We start from the raw sequence: 13,123 nt of genomic DNA on the forward strand, positions 1-13,123 counted from the left end.
GAAGGCCATTCAGATTAAGCTAAGCGCCCGGAAGGCCAATCACATGAGTTATGGTAGTCGTTCTAGGATTTTCGTTATGTAATTTATTCAGTGTCATACGTTAATGACTCATAAACATTTCTACTATATCACGTCGCGGTCAATTACCTTATTGCACTAAGCCATAATATCTAGAAACATCTCAATTATATCTCATAGTCACTTTCGTTCATTCACGTTGCCATATATTATTGCCTACACCACACTCCCCGGTAGTGAATATTCACCAATACTATATTAGCATCTCACATATAAAATAATGGAGTGTATATACATTTCTCAAGATATTGCATTAATATAACTATCCCAAAGATATTATATCATGTCACAATGCTTCAACGTGATATGATACATTTTATTATAACGTTATTAGGAATATAATATCTCCTAACATCTCAATATCGATCGCGTGTCAAAATACACAACATCAAGGTCAAATCTTTCTTAGATAATGACCACCAAATTATACCGACTTCCACAACATTTTATTACTATATGTGTCCATATAATATACACATAAAACGTGTACCTAATAAACAAATCAATCCCACAATCAAAGCCCAATATATATATGCTTTTTACACACTACTCACGTCAAATCTAAATTAGATAATGACCAACCAAGTTATACAATCTCAACAATATTTTATTACTATATTTATCCATATAATCAAATATGTGAAAAACTAGAAAAGTCCACATTCACAGCCAACGGTCAGAGTCAACGGTCAACAGTCAAAGTCAACGGTCAACGGTCAAAGGTCAACACCTCATGGTCAAGGTCAAACTCAACATGTCATGGTCAAAGTCAAACTGTCATCGTCAAAGTCAAAGGTGAAAGTCAACCGTCCATGGTCAAAGGTCAAAGTCAAACTGTCCTAGTCAAAGTCAACATGTCCTGGTCAAAGTCAAACGGTCCTGGTCAAAGTCAACAGGTCATGGTCAAAGTCAAACTGTCCTGGTCAAAGTCAAACTGTCGTTTTCGTGTTCAACAGGTTCATGGTCATAGCCATGGGTCATGGCTAAGGTCAAAGGTGTATGGCTCATGGGCTCGTGGCTAAGGTCATGATTCGGACCCAACTGGCCAAGCCCAAACCTTATTACCCTGAAGTCTAAACAGTGAAAGGCCCATGTAGATCTAGTTTAAGTCCAATGGGGTGTCCATGCAAAATTAGAAGCGGGCCCAAAAGCAGTTAAGTGGTTCGGTCCAAAAATTTCAAAACAAAAGAAAAGGCCCAACCACTTAAATTAGATTTCGCCCACAAAATTAAAATCTGAAATTTCGGAGTTCCTCCATCAAATTTCGGCCAAGCCACTAATAGAATTTGGCCCAAACCAACTTAACCTTGCTAAGGCCCAAGGCCCAAGCCTCAAGAGAAATTAGACCTGCCCAACACCAAAACCGGCCCAAGCCCAAGCCCAAGCCGCCAATGCTAGCTTCTTCTTCCTCACTTCTCCTCCACCACCACCAAACCCGCCACCACAAACCTCCACTTACAACCCCCATTTCAACCAATCGGTTTTACTCGATTTGAAAAAAAACCCACCTCTTTAATGAAAACGAAAACCCCCAATGTTAGTAAATCCAAACTCTTCTCAACCTAGATCTAAGATTTTCGATCTCCATTAAAGCTTGGTTCAAGCTCCCCACCTCACTCTCACTCAAACACCACCCATACATCAAACCCCAAACAACACTAACCAAAAATAGTTCAAAATAATGAAAATAGATGCAAAATCGTGATCTTCCAAGAATACAATAACGCCATTAACGGCTTCCCAACCCCAACCTTCACTCGACAGCCCACCATCGCAAAGACTACTCAATCCTACAACCACCAACCCATAACACAAACAAATCAGTTCACAACAACGAAAAATCCAAACAAAACCCAACCCAAAGCTAACCGGCCCAAGCCATTGGCGCCCAACCAAGTTTCTTAAAGACCTCAAATCTCCATCTCGACCACGGTATTCCATCCCCACTAACCTCCAACCATACAAACCCACAACATAAAAGCGAGTTCAAAACAGCCATAGGCGGGGCCATTGATGCTCTTTGAAGCTTATGATTTACCCAAATCAATAGAGATTCGACGGTTTAAAACAAATTTTAGAGTTTTAAGTTTTTAACTAACACGACAAATCGACGTAGAATAAAACCAAAGAATGAGCGGTGAAAAAGCGGAACTCTATATACCGATATAGGAAAACTATAACCGGTGAACTAGCAAAATAGCTACTCACCGAATTAAAACCCGACCAGAATCCTCCAGAGGTCCCAACCGTCCACCTCCACCCTCAAATCCAAATTTCATCTCAGCCTCCATTTTCATTATTCTATTCTCCAGAATCCTATTTTCTAGAAAAATGTGTTTTATATACTTGGGTCCAAACCCAAGCCTAACACCGACTTCGCCCAAAACCAGGGCCACGTATCCCGAGTCCAATCCGATTTAATTTTGAAAATAAATAATTTAATTAATTAATAAATATAAAAATACGGGCGTTACAGCTATACACATCTCAAAAGAATCTCATCCCGAGATTCGGAAGTAAAGCTATATACGAACAAAAACGTTGGTTATTAACTTAGAATCTATATAAGAATGCACGTTGATTAAACTTAAGCAAGATAACATTGGTATTAATTATTATTAAATAATTTTCAGAATATATGTCCTCATGCCATTACAAAACCTATTACAATTTAACTGTCTATATTAAAACAAATTATTACTGTCACTTAAACACAAGACAAATATATCATATCTTATTAGCATGCAGTTTCTTGACACGTAGCAGACTCTACGAAAAAAATATTCTGCGTAACTAATCAATAATATGGAAAAAGTTCATCCCGACATAAAACATTATGGAGTCTTTCATATCATGCATAAAAGAAAATTAGTGTCCTAATACACTTAAAACAAAAATCACTCCTGTCATTGATACTACAATAAAACTTTATATTTACTTTAGTCATGCTCTCAGAAAAATTAAATTTTAAAACCACCCTTGAATCATAATTCATGCTTGCAACTGGATCAAATATAGCACGTATTCAAAAAAATAATTTTTCATATTCCTCTATCGAAATCATATAGACTGAAGCAAAACAATTCAGAATAAATACTCGAATATGCAAAAATCATGTGAAACTAATTTAACGATATTAATCAATCATATACGCACGGTAATAGTTCACCGATATACAATAATATAAAAATGTGTATACGCAAGTATACACCTCTCAAAAAGAATACACGTGTATACGCCAGTATACACATCTCAAAAAGAATACACGTGTATACGCAAGTATATACGTCTCAAAAAGAATACACGTGTATACACAGGTATACACATCTCAAAAAAGAATACACGTATATTTTATTATTATATTCAATCTATTTCTAACTAATCACCTCTAACAGATTAATCTCTTATACTTTAAAATACTATTCATCCATTAAAGTGTACGAGTGAGGCGAGATAGTTCCTCCAACACTGAGGCAATTAGTTCCTTACTCAGTACGTCACAAAACCATCAGTTAATACAACTCATTCAATATATATTAAAATATCTTATTACTTCTTGAATAATAACATAACACTCCAACACAAAGTTCACAGACATGTTATCACACTTAATCCATACTCCACGTGAAAATGAACACAAACAATAAATCATATTATAGCAGTACACATCATTTTGATCAAATCCATTAATAATTAAGATATTACACATATAACCACTCCTCATATGATAAGGAAAAATAAAAGCATTTCATATGCACTCCACAAGAGTAACTAATATAAATATACACATTACACATACAATCAAATCAAGAAAAATATTGACTCTCTTTATTTTTATATCTCTTTCATTTTCTTTGTAAAACAAATAAAACAACTAGCGGAAATAGTTTTGAAAATAAAACTTCTTAAACACTACCCATAAACCACGATCCGAGAATCACCTAGACTCACCTAAGCCTAAGCTAACCAAATGCTCTGATACCAAACTGTCACACCGATTTCGGCTGAATTGAAAAAACATTATTTGTCCCCACTCTTCGATCTCAGAAAGTGTGGCGACTCTCCACTTCCAAAACCCATAAACAGTTTTAAAATATGCGGATAATTAAAACCCAATAAAAATTTCAATTATACATAAGTCCTCTTCATTACAAAATTCCCAAGTAAGATTAGGTTACAAATCTCTTTTCAATAACTCTTTAATTAAAATATACAAATGAGAATACAAAAACATTGTCTAGGTAAAAAGCTATATCACCTCGAGGAAAAACAAAAGCGTGTCCGGATATATAACGCTAATGCAAACCACAAGCAAAGACCAACCTTCTTCAACACTAAACTCATCAAAACTTATCAACTATGTTCATTGAATGAACACACCGATAAGCAAACATGCAAATCGGGTCAACATTATAAACAATCTTTGGTGTGAGTAGCCCTAAAAAATACTTAATATACTTATACATATATATACCTGATCCATAATGCAGTTAGTTCCTCTACCGAGGCGCCTTAACTTCCAACCACTAGTACAACATCTTTAAGCACAATAATAAAGGCAGGTAGTTCATCCACTGAGGCGCCTTAACTTCACACTAACCACCCAACAAACTATACGCATAATAAATAAGGCATGTAGTTCCTCCCTCGAGGTGCCCAAGTTCTAACTAAACTATAACCCGATCAAGCATATTATATACTTACCTCATTCCATGCTCAATTACAGGGTGCGTCGCCTCGCCTTGTAATTAGTTTGACCCACCCTACGCAAAACCATATATAATCATCTATCTACAAACTACATCAAGAACAAATATATTACCATAATTATATTAATTCAAGTTTTTTCTTTCGCGTGTCCCTAAAATCCGCGTCGTATCTATGTCTTACCTAGTTTCCACTACCTACCTGATCGCAACCAAACCGAACATGTACATCCACATGCCTCTCTTACATAATGAGCCACTCCGTGCGTAACCACCGAAAGCGGGATGCCGCGACACCGGTAAATCCTCACACGGAAGCCAAATCTATGTAAAGCACGCCACTATTCGGCATAAAATATTGCGCATCATCGTTCTATTTTAATCGACGGAATAATCAAGCCACTATTATTCGCGCCGGGAGGGCGCCATTCCATTTTAACAAGCGAACGCGCCCGAAGGGGCGGGCCATTCGGGTCGATTAAGCCCGGAAGGGCCAATCACATGAGTTGTGGTAGTCGGGTTCTAGGATTTTCGTTATGTAATTTATTCGGTGTCATCGTTAATGACTCGTAAACATTTCTACTATATCACGTCGGAGGTCAATTACCTTATTGCACTAAGCCATAATATCTAGAAACATCTCAATTATATCTCATAGTCACTTTTATTCATTCACGTGCCAATATATTATTGCACTACACCACACTCCCGTGGGCAAATATTCACCAATACTATATTAGCATCTCACATATAAAATAATGGAGTGTATATACATTTCTCCAAGATATTGCATTAATATAACTATCCCAGCATATTATATCATGTCACAATGCTTCAACGTATCGCATACATTTTTATTATAACGTATTAGGAATATAATATCTCCTAACATCTCAATATCGTCCGTGTAAAAAATACACAACATCAAGGTCAAATCTTTCTTAGATAATGACCACCAAATCCACTACTCCCTATACCACAATATGAGAATATGCTGGTGTTTAAGAAATGCATACAAGACCCTTGGGAACCCACAAAGACCTAGGGCAGCCGAAAGCACGCTTAGCGTAGGATCCTCTCACCCACCATACTTTGATGAGACTGCCATGAGTAAGATCACCCAACCCATAGAGGCCCTACGCGTGAGCGATTGGTCTCCAGAGACATGTACACTCGCCGGTATCGATGAGGGCGCACCTTGGGCGAAGTTAAGGATGATATGACCACTCGCCACGAAGTCGATGACAGGAACGAGATGGGTGAATTCCGGCCAGGAGATGAGCCTCCATGACTACATTTTCAGCCGGTATGCTTTTCGCGAGAACCAGTTTCCGAATGTTCATGGCGAGCGGCCATCGATTCGGGCCTCGAGGTGATGGATACTCTTGGTGATATCCAGGAGCAGTTAGCCTCCACGGGAGCTCGTACTGCACGACGTCGCAGGACTCCTGCTTCTTCTTCTGCAGCCCCCGAGGACTCCGCTACAGCACCAGAGGATCATCAGTAGCTAGTTTTATCTTTTTCCGGTCTTGTATAATATTTATATTAGACATTTTATTTCCGTGTTTGTACTTTCTAGCTTAATAGAGATAGTTCCTAAAATATTTTTATATATTAGCCATATCTAATATTATAGTATATAGGTAGGAACATATATTAGTAGTAATAAATTATATACATATATATAAATATATTTCATATGTCATATGTCATACTTAAACAACAAATTTTAACGTAACTAACACGTTCAGAAATTGATAATGAAGACGCATCTATAAAAACGGTCAGAAAACGGTCATGAACCACATCTAAAAAACGGTCAGAAAACGGTCATGACCACATCTAGAAAACGGTCGAAAAGCGGCCGAAAGCGGCAATTTTCTTTCTATAAATAAGTTCAACTCTTCCTCCATATTCACTTATATTCTTCCTCTACACTTCTCATTCTAAAAACCGTTTTGGATCACTCCAAGCTCAAGGTTAATGGATGCACTAGAAAAGTTTGAGCAAAGAACACGGCTTGAATATGCTACTCAAGTTTTCATGCTCGGTTGTTTTATTATAGTTATGTTGTTAATGTGGCATATAGTTCTATCTAATATTTAGGTTTGTAGTAAGTCATCGTACCATTATATTGTATTTCCATACCATTGTACGTTCTTACATCCTATTGTGATAATATATTTACGTTTCATTGTCTTTCTACTTACGTCTTTCCTTGTTTAAAAATGGGGGCACTCCTTGTCATATGCCCCATTCTTCTCATCCACACTTCATCCACTTTTACGCATATCTTAGAAGATACACGTGGTCTAACTACCCTGTGACACCTCGATACGTATCTTTTACATTTTCGGATGGGTGCCTATTTATACCAAGGATAGACACCTCAAAAATTTAACTTCCCTGTTTCCAAAATAATTTTTCACCACTCCATCTTCAATGGCCCTCACTTTCGAATTTTCGTTGCCGAGCAAAATTTTATGGAAAATTTCCAAAATGGTCTTTTTCATCCTTTCTTTGACACGGAAATATTACGCCGAGGTTGGTACCTCTTTTTACACCATAAGCAAACATTTTATTCCAGAGAATTAGTCTTGTTATTTTATAAAAGCGGTTATTTCCAAACGGACAATTCTTTGTCCGTTGCTAACGGATCTGGCGTGAATTGACTATGGAAATCATCTCTGAGGTACTTCAAATTCCTATTACAAACCAAGGAGTACACCTTCGGGATTCACCTTTCGATAATATCCGCATCGATGTTTGCAACTATCCTTCACGGCTAATACAACCGGGAAAAACCGTATTGTTTATCGGCGATCTTTACAAAAGAACCAATTATCTGTGATCCAATGGGTAGCTCATAATGTCATAGGCACATCTAAGACTTCGAAATAACCAAACCGCTCCTCCATTTACTCACGGGTCTTGCGGACTAACCGCAATGAATTTTGCATTATTAAATTTCTGCGGAATGCGATCGCGACGTGCTAGGAAAAAAGGCGGCTCCTTTACCAACCATTGTAACACTTATCATGATAAATTGGGGTTTTTCTAGCAGTTCTCCTCATACACCTCTTGAGCAGCTAACATTCTTACCATTCACTTTCGGTATGTAGGAACGGATTTGGAACCCGGCGTTGCAAAGAACCATGTCGGCACAGGACCAAACGACGATTGTTCCACCCGATAACATTTTTACTGAAAATGCATTATGCAACGTATTTAATCCAATGGAAGGGCTTCTTAATTCAACAAGGACTCGATGACATTGTTCAAACGTCGTAACATTATTATCACCCGACCTTCTTGAATTTCGGGACCTGCGGACAATAAGCGAAGAGGAACAAGCACAATTTTTGCCTGACCACAACCGGTTCTTGGCAAATCACACTCTCATAATGGAGAACCACGCCAAGATTTACCAAACAGAAAGCAAAATGTTGCAACAGGCTGTTGCACGGATTGACGGCATAGAAAATCTTATAAACGGATCCCTTCCACAACAGGATCCTCGCCGTTACTTGGGCCAATGAAACCATTTAAATTTTGCAAATTTTATATTATTTATCATTTTCTTTTTAGTTTTTAATTTTCATATGGTAAATTATTTCTACGTAATTATTCTCATCATGCCTAATATTTGTTTATCCTTGTCTAAACAGGTCAAATTTTTTTCACACAATGGAAGCTCCAAAGATGATTCCAGAACAATCCTTCCATTCATTGTTGAATTCTCCGGCATATGGACATCTTTTCTGAGACTACATCACTCAAGTTGGGTGGAACTCTCTCATTCTACACCCGGAGCAGACATACTCCCCAGGTTTGGCAGTTTATTTTTATAACAACATGGCAGATCTACCACCTGTCCAGGGTTTCCCTTTGAATGGGTTTACACTACGTATTGGAAACACCCGACACGCTTTTATGAGCCAAGCGGTGGCTATGGCTCTAGACCTTCCTCCTCTTCAGCCGGACCTCCCCATCCAATACATGATAGAGAATGACCTTAATGACTACTCTAGGGAGGATTTTTTTTGCCCGCTATGGCGATGGCCTTGCCCGTCAAAGAACGTCTTTGAAGGCCGATGGCGAGAATTCACTATTCCACTAGCGGTATGACCATGAATGTTGGAACCGCTATGTTATTTATTCTTCGAACATCATGGGAGATTGGCATTTTTCTCTGACATCAAAGGAAGCGTGTAAGACATTCCATGCATTGGCCCAAAGAACGTACCACCTCCGACATTCTGAACTAATAATTGAGAATCTTAAGAAGGCTCGGTCTTTTCGGCAAGACTATATCACCGCCGCGATTAAAGTATGCGGGATAGTGAGGGCGTACTTCCCGAGTTTGCAGCCACATTTCAAGGCGGGTAAAGGTGGACTCTATGTGTCCAACAAACAAGATAATTCGTTCCTTGCTGCGATTTTGGACATGGACATATGCAAAAGGTATCTCAAGAAAGTTCGTTCTTTTCCCTAATGATGATAAAATGATAGCTCATCTAGACAATGCAAAGAAAAGGAAGTGGAGTGAAGTCCGGAAAGCTATGATAGATTGGCGGGATCGCGAAGGAATGGCATTTCTACGAGGGGACGAGGCAAGGAAAGACTATCCCCCCAAGGTGGGGCAATGTGAGTTGATGCATGTACATATTAGTTTTATGTTTTGATGTGAAATAAATAAGTGACCTAACATTGTGCTGCTACTCTAACGATTGTTTCTACTTTTATGATGTATAATATATAGTGTGTTACAATAAATTTACGTGGAAGATGTCACTTTATTTTTGCTCAAAGCCTCCGGTATACTCTTTCTTCCTCTTAAACACTTTGAGGGACACGGTGTCCGATTGTTTGGGGTGGTGAGAACCTTTGCAAAATTAGGCATGCATAGTTGTATATAGTATCTAAATAAAGCGTATTTAGTGACAAATTCTCGTTTCTCTTTCTATGATGAAAAATATTTAGAAATCTCACCCTAGCATCGAATTAGGACTTGTTCTTAGAAACTTAATTTAATCGTATGCAATAGTTTTTACATCTTTTCATGAGCATTCATGCGACTATTATTAAATGTACACAGTGAGAAGTTTCGGGACCCACGGTTAGACAACTTAGTTTCCATATCCGTAAGAATCTAACCAAAAGCACCAAAATGTGTGATATATGAGTAATGACACGGAGGAGTAGTTCTTCGAATAGAAGTTCACACGTCTACTTACTTGATCACTACCAAATCCTAGGCGAGAATTTAGGCCTTCTTTGGATCGATATAGCCAAAAATTCGTTTTGTAAAATTTTTTTACCGCTAGTTGCCCCATTGAACCTCTCATTAATCCTTTCTACTTCACCAATAAAATCATTACCCATCTAGTAACCACAAATAAATAAGCCTACCTAGATGATGAGTATGAGAAATAGGATGAAGTCTTGAGAAAAATGAAGAGAAAACCTTGTCACAAATCAAAATCGGTTTGTTTTGAGGAAGAAAGAAAAATAAAAATAAAAATAGAAATATGTTTCCAAAAGTCAAAAGAAATATCAAGGTTAGAATTTCCCCAAAGATCAAATCAAAGGGAATACAAAAGCTTGAAAAATCCAAGTATGGAAACCAAGTTGGGCGAAGGGAAAGAAAAAAGGATTTCTAGTATAAATATCTAGAAGACCTTATTCTCTCATACTTATCATTTTTTTGAATTTTCCATTTCGGTTTCTTTTACACTACCACCTAAGCCCCATAACACCTAATAAAGACCTCTAGCTCAATTAGGAATAGGATAGTGTGATAATAAGTAGTAGTTGTGACTTCTAGGACCTCGGCTCCTCCTCGATTTGTCATTGAGTATGTGAGGAAGCGTGTGCCCACTGCGACACCGGAGATAGCAAAGCTTGAGTGGAAATATAAGAGAGAAATTGTGTTTCGACATACACGTACGGAGAACCTACTTAAGAACGCGTATCCAAAGGATCGAAAGCGACCCTGCTCGTACATTTAATTATTAGATCATTGCATGCATGCTCATGCGTAGATGTTTGATTATTGTATGTATATTAACTTGAATTTGAAAGAATAAAATCCTTGTTTCCCTTGCTAGTGAGATGTCTAGATATCCGAGATTAATTAAGGAAACAAGCATTTGTTCTTGAGTCGTTGTAGTATAAATGAAGTTTGTGAGTATCTTCACGGAAAACTCTCGAGGCTATAACTTCGTCCACTAGGGAATTCCTAGTGGTTCAAGGCCTTGTTGCATATGGTCAATGCAACCGCGCACTCTCTGAAATGAGATTTAGCTTAGGACAACACATTTTTGATCACTTATCGTTTTAATGTCTCTTCTTTGCTTGAGGACAAGCAAAGTCTTTTTTGGGGTGGTGTGATAAGCACCCAAAACTGTAATATTAAACCTCGAGAGACATAGCATTTTGGTCAATTATGTGTTTAATAATCATGTAATAATTATATTTTCGTACTTTTTAGGGGTTTCCATAATTAAAATGAAGATAGCGATAAAAGCGTGCATCAAAGTCACGGGAATACGGGAATATTTGGAGTTTCCCACTCGACCCGTAAAGCGAAGTTTCCAAAAAAACGAGAACCGGTCTTGAGCGGGCCCACATATGAAGAAGAAGGGGAAACTTCGATGCTCAAATCGGATAAATCTAGGTGCCGGCGTTGGCTAGTGGTTACGCCAAGTACAAGAATACTGAGGAATATTGGAATTCCGGCTCAATCCCGTAAAGCCCAAACAAAGCGACTAGAAGCGAAGTTTCCAAAAGAACGAGAACCGGTCTTGAGCGGGCACATATATAAAAAGGAGGAAACTTCCAAGCTCAAATCGGATAAATCTAGGTGCCGACGTGGCCTAGTGAAGCTGCCATAGCGACGAGGCGACGAACTAACTCGCGGTAAGGACAAAAAAGTCGTAAAACGCATGATTTTGCGGCGTATGCTGGACACACTAAGTGGACACATTATGCGGGCCCGAAGACATGATGAGTCGGCATAGGCGGGTGGCAAATGATGGTTTCAAATTGATACCACCGGCAAGAGAGAAGATATATCAATTCAAACCGGTGGTTTGAATTGAAATGAGCTACAAGGCCTAAACCGAAAACAAAAAAAATGGCCGAAAAGTTAAAACAATTAAAACAAAACTTTGATTCTCAAAGTTTCGAACCATTCAATTAGCATAAGGCCAAAAGCAAATTAAATCGGTCACGGATGGTCATCCTATGATGCCTATAAATATGAAGGCTTCGCCTTCATTAGAAGGCTTCAGCAAATTTATTGCTTTAGCTACGTTTAAATTTCTTGAGACTTACCTTAGTTATTTGTTTTATTGAACTTAATACAGTAAGTGTTTTACCCTTAATAACAGTTATTTCTTTCCTTGTTTAATTTCTGTCCTGCATTTATTTACTTAATGTATACAACAAGTTTTATTATTCCTTCTATGATGATGAGCTAATCCCCGCTGGGGAGGGTTATCTTTGCTTCGATGTAAAAATCGGATTGACTTCGTTAATATTCTAGAATCACTACTTAGGAATTAGACATAGAATTAACATCCGGTCCCAAAATGGCCGAGACTGTCACACAAAGTTGGAGTGCCGATGCTCCGGGGCGGTCGTAGCGACAAAATGTCTGCGACTCTCTACCAGTGTCGGGCGACTCTCCAATTCGGTCCGGTGATGTGAAACTGTGCGGGCGAAATAATATACGAGAGATGAGGTATTATCGAAACTCCTTATGCTAGTGAAATGCGACCTAGAGATGTGGGCATGCACTAGGGATCAATACTCGGCGCCGTCTCTCGAAACGAGGCGAACTAGAGATGTAGTGATTTAGTAATAAAACTGTTGAAAAATGATTCTTGCATGAGCATGATTAACTCTCTCCCTGTTTCTCTACTTTTATTTACCTACATATAATCGTTGTAGTAATTTATATTATTTGCATTACCGTTATTTTAATTAAAACCAACTAAAAGAAACCTAAAAATCCTACTCACCTAAAGTTGTAACTCCAGTTGTGAACCTATCCGTGCCCTAAGGTTTGGACGATCCCTTACTCGACCTATCCTACCAATCCCACGTGAGTAAGGTAACTTGACTAAAACGTACGACAATACGGACGTTGGACTTTGGACTTTGGACTTGGACTGTGGACCTCGGACTTTGGACTGTGGACCTCGGACTTAAGAAAATAAGAAACTGAAAACCAAATAAAACGTGCCTCTAAACTTACGTTTTATCAGGCCTCCATCTTTGGTCTTCCAAGTTAAGGGCTTTGACTTTTGACCTTGACTGATGACTTTGACTTT

Source organism: Coptis chinensis, chromosome 1 (assembly GCF_015680905.1).
Source record: "Coptis chinensis isolate HL-2020 chromosome 1, ASM1568090v1, whole genome shotgun sequence".
In the NCBI taxonomy this organism is placed as follows: Eukaryota; Viridiplantae; Streptophyta; class Magnoliopsida; order Ranunculales; family Ranunculaceae; genus Coptis; species Coptis chinensis.